At 40.6% G+C, this 24,192-nt stretch overlaps 1 protein-coding gene across 1 annotated transcript in view; it reads right to left on the bottom strand.

The window, feature by feature from the left end:
• PRTG (protogenin) overlaps nt 1-24,192 on the bottom strand; it is a 101,441-nt gene that overhangs the window by 72,197 nt on the left and 5,052 nt on the right. The window lies entirely within an intron of this gene.

Here is a 24,192-nt window from a genome sequence, read left to right as displayed (position 1 = left end):
GATGTCATTTTTTCCTGCCAATCGGATTGCACGTGCTGGAAATCACCCGCAGCATGCTCCATTTTCTGCAGGTTTCCTGCATGGACAGCTCCCGCAGGCTTCCATTGAAGCCTATGGAAGCCATCCGTATCTGCGACACACCCGCAGCTTAATTTCTGCTCTGCCGCGGGAAAGCAGGGATTTAAAAAAAAAAGGAGTGCACGGCGCATTCGCGCAGCATGCTGCCAGCGTGCCGAGCACATCCGCCGGGCATTTTCATGTATATTTGCTATGTAATACATGTTTTACTCGCATGAAAAATAAGTGCACAATACACAGGTCACTTACTCCCATGTGAACGCACCCTAAGATTGTCAATGTACCAAAAATGACCCGAGCCCTTGAGCAATAACTACAATAATATATGCAGTCCCACTATAATATGTGAACACATGCTTCTGGCTGGAAAGCTCCTATACCAGTAATTGAAACTGTCAGATATTATCGCATACCGGTGTAGACACATTTCTGTCATTCAGGCAGTAAATGGGTTAACAGTTCTAATCAACAGTGCGAGCAGGAGCATCAAGTGTCCTACAGAATGTATTTGATTTTGCAAGCTTAGCAAGTGCGATTTGATCTTCTCACTTTTAAAGCATCCCAGATGGGTTTCCCCTTCTCAGATTATCTATCCGAGCTGCAGTGTGTGGCCGGAGAAATGTACAATAGATGCTAATACACTTATCAAGTAGCTTCCCTTGGCCCCTTCCAATTTTCAGCAAAGGAGAAATAGTACAAGGAAGAGAGGCAACAAGCTACATTAAACAGCTTCAAAGCTCTTCATCTTGTGTGGCCACAATGCTTTTAGGGGCCAAAGGGCACATAGATTCCTAGGGGTGCTTTTTCTGAACACTTTGCCAAGTGATTGGCTTCTTGCGTTGATAACTAATCCTACACATACCTTTTCCCAGAGCTTACTTCCATTCCATAAAGTATTAGCACTAGTAAGAAGCTCAATAGTCACATGCAAACCACACAGAATCCCTGCAAGTATTCACAAGCAATTAAATGTTAAAACAATTAAATTATGGGAAATAAATTCTCCCCCTTGCAGCCAGTGATCCTCTCATCTATGGAAATCTGAAAAAACACACACTCCTTGCTCTTCTCATATTGTATACTATTTTACAACAACAGCCTTTCTCATGTTGTATTATCTGATTTGCTTACTAATTCCAGTTATTCATTAATCTGACATTATGATTATGCATAATAATGTTTTATCAAACTGTATACAGTGCAATAAAGTTATTTGATCTATACTAAATCCATTTCCTTCATAACTGTATGAAAGCAGTTCTACAACTTTACAAAACCGATATTAGGGGCATTCATTAAAGACTTCTCACAAAAGTGGCAAATGATGGCACATGCCGCATTTGCTCAATTATTTGCACCTTTTTGCAGTTGTGCACTTCATTTACCAATTTTGAAAAGTGCTGAGAAAAGTAGGCGGAGTTTAATGGGAGGGGCTTCTCTCAGATTTAGTAGAACTGACGCTAGAAATTGACAGCAGGCACAGATATGGATACATGAACAGCCAAAGATGTACAAACTTATTGAGGTATGCACCTTTTAGTACATTTGGTGCAATGTATTTTGGTTTTAGACTGTAATGTGAAATGTCAGTCTGAGGCCTCCTATACAGATTCCATTAAAAAGACTTGAAAAAATTGTGCACATACTTCACTATTTTTTACTGTAAAATTCCAGACACCATACAGGCTCCTTCACACTTGTGATATCGCAGCTTTTTTTTTTTAAAGCAAATGTCTATAAGACTTTCTAATGTTAAAAACGCATCGCACAAAAATACCGAGTTTGTGCTTTGCGATTTTTCTGCGATGCCTTTTTAACATTAGAAAGTCCCATTGACATTCGCGTTAAAAAAACGCAGCAATGTCATGATCGCAAGTTTGTAGAAGCCCTCAGCAAACCCAGCTGACCCCATTATAGTCAATAACAGATCCGTCTTCCCCGTTATTTTCATTGTTTTGATGAATCCCAATGTGAACACAGCTGAAGTTCCTCTCTCCACTGTGTTTCCATTTCTCATCATTTGTAAAAATCTATGCTTGTTGTCAATGAATGAAAAATTTTCTTTTTACAACCAGAGGCAGAAAGTATGCATATATATAGCCCTGCTCACAGCTGAGAGGTGGATATAATTTTATTTATTCTGTGCAGTCTTTTGTGAGCTAAATGCATCAATGGGACACATTTCATGTCATTTTTGCAATAAACATGCAGTATAAATGCACAACAACGCTCACTTTTCATCCACAGGTTTGTAAAGCTGACTTTCAGTCAGCTTACAAACTATCGTTGGATCGTGAGCTTGTCGTTATGTGTAAATACTACCCGCTCAGCACTTCACATAAAAGGTGAAGCACTGAGCGAGAATCCAGTGAGAAGTCCGTGATCCAACAGCGAATTCTTTCAGTGTAAATGCTCTGCACGAGTGCCGACGACCTTAGCAGTTACATCGGCACTTCTGCAATCATTTTTCCGACTGTGCGTCCAGGTAAAAGGGCCATAAAGGAGAATGGCAAATATTTCATGATAGATCATAAAAGGGCCCTTTTACACTGGCCTGTTGTCTGCAGCAGGGGATTGGTAGTATGCAGACAAGAAGTCGTTAATACGAACAATAACCCCCATACAGATAGTATTCTTTGGCAGAATATTGCCCGGTTTACACAGGGGATGTGCTGCTGACAAGCAAGCTCTTTTATGCCCACATAAAAGGCCCAATTAGACGATGAATAAGTGTTTGTACTTCATCTCATCCCTAGCATATTCATATAGGCACGTGATTCAACAAATGAACATTCAGGCGAAATCATCTGCCTGTATAAAAGGGTCTTTTATAGGATTAGAGCTGCGTCACAGCAGCACTAGGCACAAAACAATAAGCAGAGAAGCAATGGAGAGGGGAGCAACAGCGGCAGACAGGGAGAGCAGCCAGTAGCAGAGCTGGTGAAGTGGCAGATGCCCCTTCATAAGAAGCTGCCAGGGCCAGAGAGAGACCATCAAAGGGCCCTGAAGACCTGGGGCCGAACACGAAGTAGTGACCCAACCTCTGGGGTTTAGAACCCCACAGCTAGTGGGAGGAGATGGAGTGTCCCTTCCTGCAGTGCCTGACACCATGATGAAAGTGCCGAAAAGAAGCCACAAACACTGTGAGAGGTCTACATGTTGGAGGCTGTGCAGATAAGAGAAAAAAGTGGAGATGAATGGCCAAACGGGTATCGAGCAAGCCTGAGTGTACTACAATCCAGGTACTGCGTAATGTAATATCCCTGGCCAGGGTGGGGCTGGTGCACTCATGGGGACTGTGATCGTAGTTTGGGGTTAACACAAGGCCTTGCAGGGTACTTGTTATAAGGTTGCAGTGTCATGATGTTATTGGTATTATATCATGTACAATGGTTATGCCAATTGTAATGGCGCAAAAAAGTATGTGGATAGGAGAATTTATGTAGAGTCGGATGTGAAGCAGGGGCTGAGCAGTGATTATTCTGTGTCTGTAAATGGTGTCTAGTACATAATGTGTCCTGTGTGAAAGACGCTGCTCCTATGGAATGTTTGAGGTCAGGGCCTATGGCAAAAAGTGATGCATTTAACGGTTATACCACAGTTAAGAGCTGTTGGATAGTCATGTACCTTGCTTTTGCCAAGGAGGAGGTGAAGGCAATGTTATGCATCAGAGGGCAATACCGGTTGCCGATTAGGAGTTGCACTGGACATTTGTAGTACTGTTACTTTATGCTAGAGTTATTCCACATTGTTTAAAGTGAGTCTGTCAGTTCGAATATGCTTTCCAAACTGCAGGCATAATGTTATAGAGCAGGAGGAGCTGAGCAGATTGATATATAGGGACATATTTATGAAAGGGTTTACTCCAGTTTTTAACGTAAAAAAGTCAAAAAATTTTGCACAAATATGTATTTGCGCAAAAAATTGCAGGAACAAAGATGCAAAATCGCCATCGCCCGTGTGAAACTAGCCTCAAAGTGTAGAAGCAATATGCCTACTTACAGGAACAAGAACTAAAGTAAGTCTGCCAAAGCATACACACATGAAGGAATAGAGGTACGTGACACATGTATAGAGCCACGTTTAGCAATCAAGAGGAACACTACAACTCTTTTATTTCTCACCAATCCACAGCCCTTAACATTACACATAAGTCAAACACCAAAAAGGTCACAATTTTAGGTTGTTTAAAATTAGGAGTATAAATTCTCTCACTGATTCAGCCAACATATGAAGCTTCACTAAATTAGTTTTTTATACTTCAAAGAGCTCAGTCTGTGTTATTCTTCCAGCTGAGTTAAGCACAACCTCCTCTTCTGAGCTGGGACTTCCTGACACATGTCCAGGCAAAACTTTTCTCAACAAAGTTCATCAAGGTGACATTTCTGTAGACCTCTGCACACACCATGTGAACATCAAGGAACATTACTGGTGGCTAGATTAACAGGCAATTATTTGCATGAAATGCTAAAGGTAATATATTCAGAGAACTTGAGATCCAGTTGATTCCCATAGATATGCATAATTTTCCGATGTGAATTTTTGAGATTCTATCATGGATGTTTTTTTGCTTTTTTACAAAATCTAGCTTTAATGTGGTTGCTGAATAAAACACTAAGGGACATGTCAACCTTTATCATTAAAATTATGACCTGGTCCATTAGAAACTCCACTTAAACAAAAAATGTAAGTTTGCAGAAAACTGAAAACTTGGAGAGGCTCTAGTACCTTGATGAACCGCCTCTAGCTTGGATGCAAGATGTGATACGTATGGGAATGGAGGCTCTAGTACCCTATTGTACCGTCTCTAGCTTGGATACAAGACGTGATACGTATGGGAATGGAGGCTCTAGTACCCTGTTGGGCCACCTCTAGCTTGGGTGCAAGATGTGATACGGGCAGGCATGGAGGCTCTAGTACCCTGTTGGGCCGCCTCTAGCTTCGATACAAGAGGTGATACGCGTGGAAGGACATGAAGGCATACAGGTTCCGTTTGGTATCCTGCGGAATAAAGGTCCACATTTGCTCTAACTGAGCCTCCAAACAATGCAAACTCGAAGGCTGCTGAAGTTGGCATCCCAGATGTTCCCACACATGTTCTATTGGTGATAAATCTGGTAACCGGGCAGGCCATGGAAGCATGGCAATGTTGTGGAGGTGTTCCTGTGACCCCTTTGCTGTGTGCAGGCGAGCATAATCCTGCTGGAAAATGCCACTTGGAAGCCCCACCATGAGAGGAACACATATGGCTGCAGGATGTCCTGAACATAACGCTGAGCTGTCATTGTCCCTCGTACCACTACTAGGGGTGAGACTGTGATGCCCCCCCAACCACCACACCAGCAGTGGTGGTAGTGTGCCACTCCACAGCAAAGGCAGAATTGAGACGCTCACCTCTAAGTCTCTAGACAAGAACATGGACGTAGTCAGTGCCCAAATCAAACCTCGATTCATCACTAAAAACAACCCGGGTTAACTCCATAGAAGTCCAGTTTAATCTTCACTACATCACTGCAAACGGAGGGCGTCAACGATAGTAAATGGAATAGGCACCGTGAGACCATAACTAAGCGCCTAGAAATGGTTCTGACAGATACAGGGGCCTGTAATCATGTGTAGTACAACCTTGTCTCAGGATGTCGGATACCGAAACAGTTGGCCTGTCAGCCAGTCAGATGATCCTCTCTACTGGTGGTCTATCGAGGGAGTCCTGAGCCCCGTAACCTTCCACTGGTACCAACACCTGCTAACAATCTTATGAAAATGGCCTAGGTGGCGGGCAATTTGTTGATACAACCATTCAGCTTCTCACATTCCAGTAATGGGCCCCCTCTCAAACTTTGTTAACTGGGTGAAATTTCTTTGATTGTGTCATGTAGGCATCTCTAGAGGTCAAGAAGCTCTACACAAGTGGAAAAAGAGGTCCACTAGTAGCCTCTGAGAGCCTTTTTATGGGCCAAGGGTAGAACCACTTTTAGAGTCACAGGTGGCAAGACTGTTCATCTAATCACACCACTACTCTAACATTTGCATATCTGCCTGAGATAAACTGCATGCCGAGTTTTGCAGCAAAACGATAACTCCTTCAAGGTGCTTGTTTTTTTTTGTTTTTTTTTTACAAAGAGTGTACATGAAAGCTAAACTTTGGATCCCCTAGCCACACATTATCTTAAAGGGACACTCCAGCAAAAAGAAAATTTCCATCCCTGCCCCAAATTCCTTCCTTCATATGATTGCCTGTCACACTCTGTTAGTCTTCTCTATGTATTGCAGCCACTTCCATGCAGTGCAGCCTACTGTCTGATGCAATCAGGTACCATCTTGAGGCTGAGATTTTTACCTTTCAGTTCCACATCAATTCCATGATACATAAGCACAGCATTTATTATTCTGCCTCCTGGGTGCAGAATTTAATTATCATTACCTTCGGTATTCACCTAAATATGCTGCAGAAAACAAGTACACAGTCAAGAGGATGAGCTGTGATCTCCTCTATTATAAGTGTGTGACAGGAGCAGTGTGATCATCATCAGTAACTGTGACAGGAGAGCCTGTATTCCCCTCTAGACAGTTTCAGTGGTAGACCCATGTAACAGCATCACACAAACTGAGAATATGACTAGAAAATGAGTCCATAAACACCCAAGTAAATTTGAGCTGGTCAGAAGTGAGATCACATGACCATATAAGGAAAAAGAAACGGGAGATTTAGACAGAAAGAAATAACTAACCAAGGTAACACTAGCTCACTTATTTATACTGGGGGAGGGGGAGAGAGGGGTCACTGCATAATGCATGAATAAAAAAAAATCACCAAAATGGCCCTTTAATGTCTTACATATTCTAGTATATTTATCACAGAAGTCCATCATGACTGTACAACCGCAAATCAGCAGCAGGTTTAACTCAGTCACACATAAGTCTCAAAGTGTGACACTCTGGCTCTGAGCCAACTGGAAATCAACCATAATGCTTGGAATAAGCCATATCAAAACAATTTGTGGTTTATATGAGTGCAGTAAAAGAAACTTGTAGGTCATATTTCATCTACGGAAGCCTGCTATGAATGCTAAAACAGCGGCAGGAGGTTAACTGTGAGATCTACACCAAAAAGGTTATTATTTCTAGTGAAGTTGAAACTTCTCAACACTTCATAATGACCACTAACCGCGATCATGAAATAAACACTACATTCAACACACAAAGAAATAAAAAACAGCAGCCTACAGCAAAACGTAGTCCAACATATCAGGTTCTTAAGGAGAAATCCTATGTGTTATGGCTCAGTTCACGCTCATGTTGATAGGCTCTGTATCCACCAGGCTATAAGATATTTTTCATGGCAAGAATAGTGCAGTATATATCGCTACTTGGCATCAAAAATATAGAAACCATCAAGGAAACCTGTGGGCCCCATTATTAGTCAATGGGGCCTGTCACTGAAAACGGTTTGGAAACAGATCCAGTTTAGTTGTCATGGGGCTATTAGTGAAAGGAAGCCAAGACACTTTTGTGTACTTATTACTGTAATAAAAGGCCCATGTTAACAGCATCAAATAAATTCTCATTCAACCCCTTAAGGACCAGGGTGTTTGGTCCTAAAGTACCAGATACTTTTTAGGGATTTTACCTATGTGGTGGTTTCACTGCCCCATTTTTTTTCTTTAGCAAACAAAATTATTTTTGCTGCTTTTACATTCTTTGACATATACAGATATTTTTTTCACTGACTTCTTTTCCTGTTTTTAAAATTTTATTTGTGGGTAAAAAACTATTAAGCTGTTTATTTTTAAAATGAGTATATTAACTCTAATTACAGGAATAGATTCCTCATTTTGCTTTGGATGTTTTGATATATAATTTGTATAGTTTTGGATTGCATGGTACATATGGCGACGGTTTTGGTTGGGTCATTTTATTTTTTATGTATATATTTTGCATTTATTCTGTAATTTTTTAAACTTATTTTTGCAACTATTTTTTTTTAACTTCCATATCCTTCTTAATGCAATATAAGACCTCTGGGGGTCATTCACATTTCACTTTTCCACTGTAACTGGATCATCCATAGGAGTATTCACTAACGGAGCTCATGTGGGTCTGCTAGGACTCTGCAGCTCTGCTGTAGCAGGGGGCACCTGGCGGTCACGTGATCGCCGTGTCGACTACAAGAAGTAACACTTCTGCTTTCTCTTTGCAAGCCTGCAAAAGAGAAGGCAGAAACTGTTAAAAACTGCTTCTGCCTTCTTCCTCTGGGTCCTTGCCTGTGAGTGGAGGCCCCAGCCTACTCCTGCTAGATTGCAGAAGAGGAGCTTTAATCCCGCAATGTACTTTTGCTTTTGACTAGGATTAAAGTCAAGGACCATACACTGTAAATTTATCATGTTTGGTCCTTAAAAGGGTTAAACATAAATCAACATATATCATTATGATATTTTTCTATACATATGTACAAATAATACACAGTATACACTAGACACCATATAAAAAGTATATGTATAGTAGAGAAATCAGCAGCAATAGGCCTTTAATTATTAAAGATAATATTACATGACCTTTGTAAAGGCACAGGTCCATGGGGGAGAAGAATGACCACTACAGCGAAACATGGTTAGAGGCAACAAACCCTCCTAAAGTTACTGTATTTTAGGATTTATCAGATTTCCAGTCCTGGGGGAGGCAATCTACCTTTGTAGTGCCCAAATACTTGCCTGCTGTGGAATTAAATTACATTTTAACACAGCATGACTGAGATGTTAATGGATAGGTCTGAAAGCTGCTGCAGAGGGGGCTGTAATTTAAAAAAAATTAAAGGGTTATTGCTATCATTTACAAATACTGCTGAGTACCTAAAAATGAAGAGTAAAGCAACATTAACCCATTAGTCGCAAACAGTACAGAAAAATATAGCATCAGTTTAAAAATACTAAAGTACGGATCTTTTTTAAATTTTAATTTTAAGATAATAAATCAGGATATTTGAGAAAAATTTCTCAAGATGATATATTTCTTATGAAAGTGATTGTGATCCAATAGCTACTTCCCACTGCAGTTGTTACAATGAGCCAGGTTATGTAAGGTGAAACCTGAAACAAAGGGGAGGAATACAGATTAAAGGGGTTCGGTAATTAGAAAAAAAATTCCTATACAGTACTTACCCATTCCTCCCCGTCAGTCTTCTTACTGCACCTTCTCCCCGCCGATCTTCTCCTGGCTCCTCCAGTCCCCCGGGTCACATCACCTCCAGCCAGCTGGATCCTCTACTTCCGGTGCCGTTTTTTTCCCCCAATGATAGAACCCCTTTAAGGTCTCACTCACAAGGGTGTATGTGCCCTGAGTACTATGTGGTGCTAAAAGCCCATTGATTTCTACTAGGCCACTCACGCCTACATTTTTAAGCGTGTGAAGAAAAACACAGCATATCCTATTTTGGCGCATAATACACACCAATCTAGAATTTGAGGATGTGCAGCCCCCATACAAGGCAGGCCCTATCCACAGCAAGAAGCAGAACAATTAATATAATGCTTCTAAATGACTATTGTAAGTCATCATGACAAAACGTAATTATGCACTAACAGGGTTATGGCTCACGTGGGTGTACGTGTCCCGTGTATTTTCCACGTGCGTATAACATGCAGTACAGAGCAAATAAGCATGTACATACCTATTTGCTATGTATGTTAAATCCCCATAGTCTATATTGGTGCATGTTCTGAACCAAAATAGGACATGCTGCATCTTTCTCACGCACGTAATACACACGTGAAAAAAATTCAATGGGCTTTAAGCACTTCGTATCATACGCACATAATTCGTGGAACACATACCTCCATGTGAGTGAGACTTTACTGAAAATCTGACTTTAATATTTAAATGAGCAGTAGGGCAATTGACAGATTGAGGGTGGTTTCAGACGAGCATATGCGCAACTATGATCGCTGGCACAGAGCGTAGTTGAGCCTGAATGAAGTGAATTTCTTCCCCTTCCCTGGTAGAAGTTTTAAAAAAAAACGTGGGAAGATAGGTGCTGCCCGATTTTTCCCACACGTAGTATTAACTATGTGTGGGGTAGATATGGCAGGTACTATTTTTTTCTTAGCCGTACAGTTAACAGGCAAGAATTATGATCATGAAAATGAAACCACTGAAATACATTGATATAGTTTTTTTCGCTTTGTTCCGTTATGCGGCCGTGATTATCACAATCGCATAACGGGGAAAAAACATGTTTGTCTGAATCCGCCCTAAGGGCTTGAACAGATGGGTGTGATTTTGTCCCATTATGTGGCCGTGAAAATCATTTTTTTTCCTCAAACTCGTGAGGAATTATCATGGCCGCGTAACGGGACTAAAACATGTTCATGTGTTTTCGCCCTAAGGCATAGAAATGGAAGTGGTGAATATTTTGTGGGCACTCTGTATACAAAAGTATAAGCATCATAGCCCAATTTTAATGTCAACCTCCCAAATGCATGAATCACCAGACAGCCCTAAAATTATTAATTTCCGTTCCTGTGTTCTGCTTTTGGAGAAGAGAAACGGAAATCCAACTGAATTAAACATTTCTGTTTGTTTTTTTTTCTCCATTGATTTCAATGGGTTTTCAAAAACCAGGAAATGTTTACATTTGATTCCACTATGTTTTATTTCAGTTTCTAAAACAGAACAAAGATCGCAGACTGCTGAAGGGACAGAAATCAATAGTGATAGCGTGAATAAGCCATAACTTAACATTTGTATATCAATGTTAATATAAGCTTTTCCAAACTAGGCAATGCTTACAAAATAATCTAGATATAATAAATAGTCAACGCCGTTTAAGTTTTTCCTAGTTTATTATATGGCTTCTCAGGCTAGACAGCCTCAGTTTGGAAGTTATTGTCCTTAAAGGATGAATAATTGTCTTTTTTCTTGAGGAAACATTTTCTAGGTTTTTCCTAAATCTGTCTTTGATGGCGAGGCAAAGCAAAGAGACGTTTTTCTGACCCTAAAGTAATCCACTCAATCATCTAATACGTCTCTTCCATTTTAGATAAATGAATGGCTCTCCATAGAGCTGTTTTGTCTCTTGACAAGCTCTTCTCTGAAGAATGTGGGGCTGGATAGTTACACAAATCAATCTACAGCTGCTAGCCTGCAGCCTATATGGATAGCAAAAATGCCTGTCAGGGTTCACTGACCAGTGGTCAAGCTCTTGCAAAGCCAAAGACCTTCTGAATACACCAGTCACCTCAGGGTCAGTGAAGATGCCCCTACAAAGATCTTCACATTCATTCTTCTCAGATGTCCTCCAGCTAAGACGAGGGTTTTCTTATACATATGTCCATTGTTCTAATGTTCAACCTCACAGAACTGGCTTTAATAACTTCTATAGAATTAAAGAACCATAATCTTACAAAAAGCATGAATTCTTCTCAATTAATCACAGGAAATACTGGACAGGATGCTGACAAGGTATGGAGACAGAGCACTGAGCCAAACAAAAATAAAAAGCGAACACTGAAATATGTTAAATCTTGAGCCATATCAAATTCTGCAAGAAGCCAACATTCTTCAAGCCTGATTCTCCCAAAGGACATATGTATCTGTTTATAAGGGTCAAATTGTGATAAATAAACAACTGGGTCAGAGCATCCCCAAAACAACAGGTCCTGTGGGGTGTTCCGGGTATTCAGTGGATAGTACCTAGTAAGCATGGTCCAAGAAAGGACAACCAGTGAACTAGCAATAGGGTCACAGGTGTCCAAGGCTTATTGATTCATGTGGGGAGCAAAACTATACTGCGCAGTCCAATTCCTCAAAAAGTTAATGTTGGCTATGACAGAAAGTTGACCCCTGTTCCTTGCCGAAAGCACTCACAAGCACACAAGCACAAGAGCTGCAGAACTCAACCATAGAGCAATGGAACAAGAGGCCTGGTCTGAAGAATCACATTTTTGTTATATCATGTGGATGGTCACATGGATGTGCATCACTTACCCTGGAAAGAGATGGCACCAGGATATCCTATGCTAAGAAGAAAATATGTTGGCACTGATAGTGTGATATTTTGGACAATATTCTGCTCAGGTCCTAGCTTTTATGTGGACGTTACTCTGACATATATCACCTACTCTAACACTGTTGCAAACCAAGTACACTCCTTCATGGCAATGGTATTCACTAACAGCGGTGGCTTTGCCCAGTACGATAATGTGGCCTGCCAGACTACAAAAATTGTTCAGGATTTGGTTTGAGGAAAATGGCAAAGGTTTAAAGATGTTGACTTGGCTTCCACGTTTCCCAGATTGTAATCAGATTGAGCATCTGTGGGATGCGCTGGAAAAACAAATCTGATACAAGAAGACCCCACCTCATAACTTACGTCTGTAAAAGTTTTTTTTTTTTCATAAAAACAAAACAAACGAGGGCATACTCGTCTCTCCTGGGGGCCCAGGAAATAACTGACAACTGGGGCTGGCATCAGCAGTGATTTCTGGGTAGATGGGTTGGGCGGAAACATGTAACTGCTATTGCCAATTAGGAGGCCACAGCGGCACGGTCGGCGCTTATGACATCAGCGCTCATATCCTGGCTACCTTGAGAGACGTGATCCGGAAGTCACCACGGATGTGCAGCACTGGCTGTCAACTGCATTTCGGAGCCCCAGGAGAGTTTAGTATATCTGTTATTTTAGGTAGGGTCCAGGTGAGGAAAGGGGTTTTGTTTTAATGATAAAACCCCCTTTAAAAGAATCTGCTAATATCTTGGAGGCACATACCACAGGACATCTCCAGACATCTTGTAGCGTACATGCTTTCACAGGTCAGAGCTATTTTGGTAGCACAAGAGGGATCCACACTGTATTAGGCCAGTCTCACACTGATTTGAAATGCGGAATCTGCGATCGTCATGCATGCGAACGATCTGCAGTATTCCACAATCATTCAAAAAATAGTCTGCTGACATGAGCGGCCAGTGTTCGCAATTTCCGGTCGTGTTCTATTTTTTCTTGTGGATTCTGTACGGACGGCTTCCATTAAAGTCAATGGAAGCCATCCTATCCGCAGCCCATCCGCTTCCATACCCGCAGGTGTGAGGGAAAATTCGAAACTACATGCCTTTCAATGCCCACATTTTACCAAGGATCGTCCGCATGGACGGTGATCGCGGAATCCGCAATTCAAATCCGGTAATGTGAGACCGGCCTAAGTCTTTCTTGATCAGTTTACTTCTTGTTATAATGAAAAACATGCTAACAGTTAATTCTGAGTAAAATCTGGTAGCCCTTTTTTATGCCGTTTCTCATACGGTCGATAAAATGCCCTACAATTCCCCCAATCTAAACATGGGCATTGAGTGGTAATAGCGTGAAATGAAATTGTTTACTGAACAGTGGACTTTGTACAACGGTATTATTATTAGACAGACTGATCTTAGAAACCCACATAGTGATGAAAAAGAGTGAGTAAAGTAGGATGTATCCTGTCAGAGCAATCCAATCACTTGCACTTTCTTGCATAGCATTTATTTGCATTTCCACAAGAAGTACAAAGATTGGGAAAAGTAAATATCTCCGGCTATTAAGCAGCTTTAGGCAGATTAGAATGAAATGAATGAAGATAAAAGAGAGCATATGTCCTCAGGACAAAGGAAATGCCCATTTCCCATTCTATAGTTAATTACTACTACTGTGTTGTGCATCATGCAGCAATGCAATGTGTTCCAGGTCTGCAAAGTCTTGACGCTGAATAGAAAACGTAGAACCACAAATGTTCTTATTTAAAAGAACAGTATCAACAATAAAAAATGGAAATCACAAGAAACTCTCTGGTCTAGCCAAACTAATCAACTAAGGTCAATTTAATTATGTATTTAACCATATAAAATATAATTTCTCTAAACTGTGGTGCATTCTCCAATATCTAAATATCTAATACACTCTTTGTAAAGAAAAAAAGCCCCTTAAAGAACTCGGCATGCAGTTACATCTCAGGCAGATGTTCAAATAAATACAGTTATGGCATGATTAGATGAATAGTTTTGCCACCTGAGGCCCTAAAAGTGGTTTCATCCTGGGCCTATAATAAGGCTCTCAGAGGCTACTTAAATATAGTAGACCTCTTTTTCAGCTTGTGTAGAGCTTGTTGACCACTAGACATACTTCTTACAACGCAATCGAAGAGATTTCGCCCTGTTAACAGATTTGAGAGGGGGCGTACGACTTGAATGTGAGAAGCTGCATAAGGGCACACACACACAAGGGTGCCCTTGACAGACCACCTGTTACGTGTGCTGCTGGGATCTGTAGTACTAAGGTTCCTAGCAGTACAGCTCCAGAGGTGAGGGTTAATTGAGCTGGCTGGGTGTGGTATTCTCCAGCAGCCAATCTCCTTTAGCCTGCAGCACATATAAACCCAGCTCCTGTCAGTAGTTGATGCTGATCTTGTACTGTTTGGATGTATCTGTTTTGTTCCCACTCAGATCTGTGTTTGTATGTAGGTCTGTTGTGTCTCTCTGCTTCCCTAAAGACGGTTTGGACACCTATAGTCCTAGTCTGCAGCACATGCAGCATCCCTTTTCCCTTCCCCTGACAGGTGAGGCCTCCAATCGTCTTATGTCTCGCTCTGTGTGTCAGTTGGTGGATCCCTGACACAGTTCCTGTCAGCACGGTGGTTCACTGTCTATCCCCCCTGTATGAGGACACTTGGACTTGCTGTGGAGTTTCATCTATGTGCATGTGAGCTCTGGGTAGAGTCCGTGCCGGTAGTTCTGTCCTGTTGCAGCTTGCTGTGTGACCTGTGTCCTGTTCTGTCCTGTTGCAGCTTGCGGTGTGACCTGTGTCCAATGCCGCTGGACTCCTTGTTAGTGTAGGGACTAGCAGTATAGCCAGGAGCCTTGAAGTGGCCCACTAGCTTCTACGTTTTGATCAAAATGTCAACTAATACCTGGTATTTATATATAGATTATCATCTGTTACTAGTGGTTGCATTTTGCCTGCTGTATGCTGTGTTTTCTGGCTCTGTGTGTCCTGTTGTTCTGTCCCTATCATGTGGCGTGTATGTATCCTGTTCTGGTGCGTGGTTCCTAGGAGCAGCTAGGGCCCAGATCCGAAGACTGCTGGGCCGCCCTTTATCGGGGTGATGTCCCCGCTAAGGTAGGGCCATGTCATTCCTCCCTGTAGCATAGGGCCAGTTGTCTGAAACCCATGTGTGTATCTGTTCTTCTTGGTCACGATCGTGTGGGCCCCAGTGCTTAGTTTGCCCACAGGATCGTAACACCACTAGTAGAGAGGATCACCTGATCGTCCAACCATCATGCGCAGCTCCAACTGTTTTGTTGTCTGCCATCTAGACATGGCACCATTATTACAGGCTCCCGTGTCTGTCAGAACTATTTCCAGGCGCTCGGCTGAAGGACGTTTGGTCTCACAGTGCTCATCATCACTTTCATTTGCAGTGGTGTCGTGAACGACAAACCTGGATTGCTAAGGAGTGGAACTGGGTTGTCTTCAGTGACAAATACTCCGGCCATGTTCATCTCTGGAGAGCTAAGGGTGACTGAGCACCTCAATCCTGCCTTTGATGTGGAACAACACACTGCCTCCACTGCTGGTGTGATGGTATAGGGGACCATCGCATATGATTGTAAATTACCCCTAGTAATGGTACAAGGGACAATTCTGAGTGGGCAATTTACGGGTTGCCCAATCTAAAAGTAGCATACCCTTTAACTATTGATAGTACAACTGAATGTTATAATTTTATTCTAGACAGAAGCTGCATTTGTCAAATGACAAAGAGAAACAAAATTGAAGTTGATATAAAATCATACCCTATGTAGGGCACAATAGAGACAACATTCTTTCTGAGAGGAGTTGGGACAGAAAAGGGACATACTTTGAAAAAGCTCATGTGCATAGGCAAAACAGTGCAAAACAAATTCCAAAACAAAGAATAACGTACATTGATACTATCTGACCCTTTCAGAAGTTCTTCAAATGTTTTGTTCCTCAGGCAAAATGTCATGTCCAAACTGCCCCTAAATATTTCCAACATTAATTTACCAGAAGTCAAAAGACAAGTTTAATGAAGCAACTGATAAATCTCAGTAGCCCTATTAAATACGGTGTACTGGAGTTATGGGAGCATATATAACACATGAATATGTTTGGCCCTAGGCATTTGATACTGTAATTAAGGTAGTTTGAGAAAGATGAATTGACAAAGTAAGACAATTTAACAAATTGATTTGCTTAAACAAATGTTAAGCATTTATTATAAGTGAAATTAATGGTTCTGCAGACTGCAAAGGCTAGATAATTAGGAGAAGCATGAGCACAAAAAGTATAACTTTTGAGAAATATTTTTAAACCCTTTATACATAGAGGAACATTTCTAAAACATTTTATGCCAGTTTCTGGTGTAAAATTTATGACTTTTTGGTTTGTGCACCAACCTCGCTACTTTTGTGAAAAAAAAGTGGGTCAAACACCAGCATTTAACCCGACAAAAGGTCCAAGACTTTTTCATCCAGCATTTCACGCCGAATGTGTGCCAGCTACTCCGAACAGAGCCTCTAGCGCAGATGTAAACACACCCTGAAAGCTAAATGATCGCTGCTCTAGTATTTATTTAGCCTTCTATACAAAAATATGCAATCTGTACAAGAAGTATTCATTCCGTTTTATTGAAAAATCCATCCAACAACTCAATTGTAAATAGAAAAATCACGTCTTTTAAATACTAATTGGGGGCTTCTGTATAACATGCACTGTAAATAATGGATTGTTTGACAGGAATCCATTTTGCTTTCCCAGGGTCCAGGTTGGCTGTATTGATGTTAACATGCACAGCTCTCCCCGCCCTCTATAACCCTCTTTCTCGTATATAGTTTAAGCAGATGCCAAAGGTCAAAAAGGCAAGGTGTATTGCAAAGAATGATCAAATAGCATTGTTTGATCACCAAGATTCACTAATTTCAATCCACTAATAATAATGTAGCTAATAATACAGCCATACCTTATAGTAAATCAACAGAACATTACATATATTCCAACATAGTCAAGAGACTGTTATTTATAAAACTAAATATGTAAGAGTAGTATATAAAATTATATTAGTTTATTATATAGTCTAATATAACTATAAACTATTTTAGGGTTTTGTTCATACTTGCTTTTGGGCTCCTTCCCACGGACGGATTGCCACCGCGTAATACGCGGCGAAAATCCGCCGTGTTGCCCGCAGCTATTAGGTTTTATTGAAACTAATAGCTCAATGCTCACGGTGCAGAATTCCATCACGGAATTCCGCACCGTGAAATCTCCCGTCCTCACCCGCGGCATGTTCTATTTGCCGTGGGTGTACACGCGGCCGGCTTCCATTGCAGTCAATGTACGCCGGATCCGCTGGTAAGTATGGGGTCTCTGGGGGACGCCGTGACGGGCTTCGTCGCGGAATATTCCGCAGCGGAGCTCATCACGGCCGTGTGCAGCCTGCGTTTATCTTAGTTTTGAATTTCTGTTTCTCTGTTCCGTTTTTATAGCAGAGAAACGGAAATAAATCCGAAACAAACTAGTCTGTTTTTCCCCCATTCATTTTAATCGGTTTTCAACAAAAAAAGAATGATTTCCAATTGCTTCAGTTTGTTCACTAGGCAAATTGCACAGCAGACTGCGTTAGAGTGCGTTGACATCAGCGTTGGGAGGTTCCATCACTGATTTTCACTAGAAAACAGGACAAAATAGCACAACAATCAAAGTGGTCCCAAAGATGCTCAATTGGACTCAAGTCTGGGGAATTAGGGGGCCAGGGAAATACTTTCAACCACTGTCAAACATTTCTAGCCGTGTTGTCTTGCTGAAAGATCCCATCTGCCCGACGGGAGACAAACAGCATGTATTGATGTACTTGATCTGCAAGGATGGATTCATAACCCAATTGGTTCAGAGTGCCTTCCACATGGATGATCGGGCCCAGAGAATGCCACCAGAACATTACCAAGATCATAACACTACGAGCAGGATGTTTGTTCTCTGATGTTTCTCGCCTGACGTGCCAACGTCCATTCGTTCGATGAAGCAGAAAACTTATTGAAGAGGGAAATCCTTTGCTAATTAGTGGTCGCCCAATTCTGATACTGCCATCCATCTGCTTCAGAGCTCAATACGCAGTATGGTTCGCTGAACTGTTGTTTTAGACACACATCTTATGACACCCTGGTTCATTTTCATGGTGAGCTGCTCCATTGTAGCATATCGGTTGGCTCTCGCGCACCTTTGTAGCTGACATTCACATCTTACATCAGTGGCACATGGTGCTACATAGTTTCCATGTCGGTTATTCTCAAATGGTGCCATTTGTCCACTCATGATACACTTTCACTACAGCAGTGCAAACAGTTCACAAACTACACTGCTTGGGAAATACTGCCACCCTTGTACCAAAGGCCAAGAGTCAACCAAGGCTACTGAAAAAAGCCACTCCGTGCTCTTCGAGACTCTGATGCACTTTCCAAGTAGAATATTCTATCAGCAACCCTTATGCTGGTAAACTTCTTTATTAGTAGTATGCCAAGCATATCGACACCACACAATGTGTGGCTTGAAAAAGAAGTTTACCAGCATACGGGTTGCTGATAGAATACTCTACTTTGAAAGTGCGCCGGTGTCCCAAAGATTGTGAAGTGGCTTTTTTCATTACCCTTGGTTGGCTACAATTGAGACTCCTGGTTACCAGAGAGCCTTTCCATCGCCAGATGTCTCTCCAGTCAACCCCAGACTTTGACGTGGGATGCAGGTGGGATTACCCAGGAAGGGTGAACCCACTATGCACCAGGTGAGTTCAAATTCCCCTTCTAATCTGAAAGATTATATGAGGCGCAATTCTCATACATTCTTTCTAAAGGCCAAGAATCATCCCTTTTTGCAATTTCTGATAAATCAAGTTAAAAAAATCAAAGGTTTTCAAGTCAAATTTTTCTACTGTTCAATCATGGTATTAGCAGAATTACCATATTTAACATACAGACACGTTTTTAGGACTGTGTAACTGTATTGACATAAAATATAAGGTTCTCAAAGTACTAAAATAGCCAATACAATGTAATCTGACTATGTTTATGTCTTGGAATGCACATATTTATGCTTACATTATTTCAAGTACCACATCAACTTAACAGGTAGTCAAAGATGCTCTATAACATCATAGATGTCAGTCTATGAATGCTAAAAGATTCTAACAAGATACTATAATAAAGAGGATGAACAGAAAAATGTATTAAAAAGTATTCAGTGAATGAAAACCATCTCATTCTGGGTCATAAATTATTCTGCACTGTACACAATAGGCACAGCTGCAGAATGGGAAAACATGACAATAGTCTTTGGACCAAGCTACTTGTTTTGAGATAGAAACCATTCTTCAACACTCATGGGCTGCAAACAAAAGAAACAAGCTGAATACCTCCATCAGCTAGGTATTCAGAAGTCAAGGAGGTGGGCAGCTCAGCAGTGCTGGACACATGGGGATTTCTACTCCTTCCATATTTGTGTTATCCAGTATCTTCTAAAGGAATGCCTCAGGCATAGCCTACCTATCTGCAGAAAACAGCAGTAGACCAGAATACACCATTATGTCTATATAGAGCCGAGTGTATACTATACATTATTAGAAAATTAGAAGCCACTGACATTTTCCATGGCCTTACAAAAGGATCAGAGATCTTTCACACAGGAGGGACTTCAACATACCTCCCAATACCCTGTAAAACAAACACACCATACTCACAAGATGTGACTTTTTGGAGTTTAATTTTGGTACAATGGGTAGGAAGTATACTTGTTGCATATGTCACATAACTGTTTATTGTGCAAATGACTTTGGATTAGTAAAATATTCCATAAAGTATACTTTCATTTGGAAATATTACCAAATTCTATTGTTTGGTGAGGAAATATATCCCAGATTTTAATGTTTGCTTCATAAAAATGAATTGTCTTTTTCCATTAAAAAACAAAAACAGCCGGGGAATAATCCAAGGAAAGCATGCTAGAAGTTCAAAATAAAATAAAAATCGCTTGCAAACATCAGATAAGTAGCTTGAATAACTTCACTGGTGTTTCCTACTGAAGCAGGGTTAATGGATAAAAGCACTTCAGCTGCATGACTAAATAGAGAAGTCTAGGAAGAGTCTGCTGGTGGACCTGCTGGGAACAGGAGATAAGGTTCTAAGGCACACCAAAAAAAAAGAGGTCTGCTTACTTTCCAATCTGTGCATTCCAACAGAACAATCCCTGGCAATCACTCTTTGCAGAGGACAGACATGAAAGAATTGGCCAAAGAATCAGGGTCATCTGCCCTTTTTCAGGAGGGTAAGCCGCACCCAGGCCAGTTTCTAACCTTTTAACCCAGTGAAGCCTTCATTTGCACAGACATAATGACGTTCCTGTATGGAGTGCAACCTCCAGTTTCCACTTCTTAAACTCTAGAAACCTGGTCCTGATCTACTTGTGTGTTCAGCCCTTAAAACCATTTCACAGGCAAAAGCTCTGCCCATCTCCAAATGCAAAACTATGCATTGTGATCGTAAAGCTAATGGCAATCTTACTTGTCAATGCTTTGGCCAGCCCCACAAAAAGAACATCCTTGCCCCCTGCTGTTGCCACTGACTAAGATAGTACTTGCTCTTTGACTAGAAAGAATGGCCATTTAATGCCTATTCTCCACCTGTTTAATATGTATAGCTCTACTAAAAAAATATATCTGGGTTTCCAGGAGCTCACATAAAAAAACCGAACAAACAGGCTAAATCTTTACATTCACTTCTTAATATCTAAGCACTATGTGTGCTTTTAATTCTGTTACACACTGTTTGTGGTAAAACAAAAAAAAAGATCGCTAGGTCTTAGAGGCTTTTGGTTTAATTTCCCTGGTTACAGAGAAATCAGCGCATCTGCATATATTAGCTTGTAGCTTTGTGGGTAAAAATGTTGCACAACAAAAAATTAAGCTGGTAAGTAGATGAATATCACAAAAAGAACACATGCGGATAAAGCAATCACTGCCATTCGCATATATTTTTAGAAGGCTTTGTATCAGGATAAAATTTGACCCCAACGCCAATTTCCATGGACGTGTGTATTTATCTAGAAGACGTTCATTTAAGGCGTTCAGCTCTATTGCCGTTGTCTCTAGGCGACTATGAAGAGAAGTTTACATGGGGCAAACAAAATGAAAAACGCCTTAAGCTGAGTATACACTGCCCCTTTTCTCCTATTTACTATTCTATCCCATGTGAAAAAGGCTTTAGGATATTCTCAGAGCTACCCACTGATGTCTCTATTAGAGGAAGTGATTAGCAATGTATTTGATATTCAAAACAGTGTGTTAATTCCATACAGCCCGCCATTATCATCATCAATGCTAATTTATGTATCTGCTTACACACAGTACCACGTTGTGCCCAGCATTATCCATATACTGTGGGAGAGTCTAGACTCATTAAGCCATCAAATGCCTTGCAGAAAATGAAGACACTATCTAACTTGAATAGATTATCTGTCACGTGGCGAACGGCATCCAGTTAGATAGGTTTTCACATTGTGGATGAACAAAGTATATATCCCAGTTGACTGAACTGTATTTACACTAATCATTATTTTATGTATTCATTTATTTTGGAAAATGAAGATTAGCTTTGGAATTGATTGTTCAATCTATATTTCTGGTCTACACTTGTATCTATTGGCTTTCTAAGTTTTGGTAGTAATTTACCTAATGTCCGTTTTTCCATCTTGAGGATTATTACTTATTGAGTGTTATTACTTGACATTTCAGCTTGAGTATCATCCGAGAAGTATCCACCAGTTACTTCATATAATGATGATCTGTATCTTGACTACTCAATATGATCTGGACAAGATATGTATGGCCCATTCTATTTAGATTCTTAGATTAATGATACTTCAGATATTCATAAGGTTGATTTATAACTAACTTATTTGAAGTAAGTATATGGACCAAAGTAGAAGTTCAAAAAAATGCTAATTGAGTAAACACTAACTATAAAGATGAAATGGTGAAAGTTAAACAGGCTTTTGCATAGGTGAGGTGCTATGATGGCACAAGGAGGGCTGTAGGACCGCTCTCAGCACCTTTTAGCTCACAGCAGCAATGACTTCAATAGCCATTAAAAACAGGAGTACTGATTTAACAGATCCGAACACATCTTTAGTCATTCCCTATAAATTTTCATCAAGACATCTCATTTCCATGTGTCCTTTTAGGACATATGGGCAACATAAAAGAGCTCCTCTACTCATAGCCCGACATTTATTAGCTACAGCAGCTAAAAAGAACCTTCTCGCAGTGTTCGGGACCTGAGGGTCATTCATTTCACCACTCCTCTATTGCAAAGGAAATGTATGGCTGGCTCCAGCTTCTAATTCTAAAGTTGAAACAGTGGTGATCAGTTGATATCCATTCTGGAGCCTATCTGAAAAGGGGGTTGTCTTGGTTCGACAACCCCTTTCAGCTAAGTGTTCATGCATGAAGCAAAGCCATGTGCATGACCCTTGTTATACTGCACACAGCATTCCTATGGGTCTAAATTATCCGTATAGTACATCAATGAGTACAGTCATATGCTTGAGCCCTTTGGGACTCTTAAAGAGGCCCTTGTTTTGCTTTATGTATCCAAACAGATCTAGAAGATAACGCTGATCCCAGTAAATTTTCACAAAGCCGTTAGAGTAAATTATAGTGAGTCACCCTAAATAAGATGCAGACTCATTTGTTGGCGGTGTTACACAGCATGAAAATGTATGCAAATATTATATACACAAAAATGAATACTGTGTATAGAACGTCTATAGGAGGATGCACATTGGCAAGAAGAAACTTCAGCATGTGAGGACTTCTTCTCATAGCCGTATGCATAAATACACTCCGTCGGAGTTGCACATGCACAGAGTTATTTTTTTCCTCAGAGTATTCAAACTTCCCGCTATATGGCGCAAGTTTGAATAAAACAGCGGGAAGACAGGTCCTGCCCTATCTTTTCCACACATAGCATTAACTACATGCAAGAAAGATAGGGCAAGACCTATCTTTTCTTGCCCGTACTATTAACCAGCGAAAATACCGCTAATAAAAACCAAACCATTAAAACCAATGGGTTTGTTTCGTCCCGTTATGTGGCTGTGATTATCGTGGCCACATATCGGGACAAAATCACGCCCCTGTGAAGAAGCCCTGCTAGAAGGATAAAATAGTGCTATCAAGCGAATAGCCTGTCTTCAATTAAGAAGACATCCCCACTGTTTCTAGCTAAGGCTGGGGATATGAAAAGAGAGATGTTCTCTGATACAAATATGAAATAGTAGGCATAATATTCACCTTGGAAACAAAGACTAATGGAAAAAAATCAGTTGGTTCACAGCCTAGCTTTTACAACCACAGATAAATGCTTAAGCCTTTAGGATACTCTATACACAGGTCTCAAATAGAGGAACCCATTATGCTTCAGAACACTGAATGCAAGAGATTCTATATAGCACATCACACATGTTGTGGACTATAAGGCCAAGCAATCAGATAAAGCAACAGTTACAACATAGATATAAATACAAGAGTGTTTAAATATACAAGTTAGTATCAATGCAGTATTTATACAATTGTAGTACATTTGTCGTTTTACTTTGATACATTTGTGAAAAGGGTTTACATCGGAGCCCAGAACACAGAAACACATTGCCTCCATGTGATCTTACTACAAACAGAGTGTTATTATGCAAAGGTATCTGTAGTCACGTTTGCACCCTGCAGACTTGTCTGTAATGTATTAGACATGTTCTGTTACTGACTGGGAGATTCTCCTTTCACCATTAAACTGACAGACTTGTGAGAAATAAATCAATTAATCAAACGATAATCCATGATGTGCACTCACACATCTCATTACAAAGTCATTATCTGCTAAAGTGCTGAAATAAAGAATGCATTTTATACACCTGACCTACATGACATATAAAAAATGCATTTAATGCCTCTTTTCATCCAATTTTGACATATATTTAAATATGGCCACCAGCTTTATCAAAACCTTTAGACTGATAGCTAACAAGGTTAC

The sequence above is a fragment of the Eleutherodactylus coqui genome, chromosome 2 (genome assembly GCF_035609145.1).
Source record: "Eleutherodactylus coqui strain aEleCoq1 chromosome 2, aEleCoq1.hap1, whole genome shotgun sequence".
Taxonomy (NCBI): Eukaryota; Metazoa; Chordata; class Amphibia; order Anura; family Eleutherodactylidae; genus Eleutherodactylus; species Eleutherodactylus coqui.
Note: the sequence above shows the minus strand (reverse complement) of the source record. Positions and strands in the feature narration are given on the sequence as shown.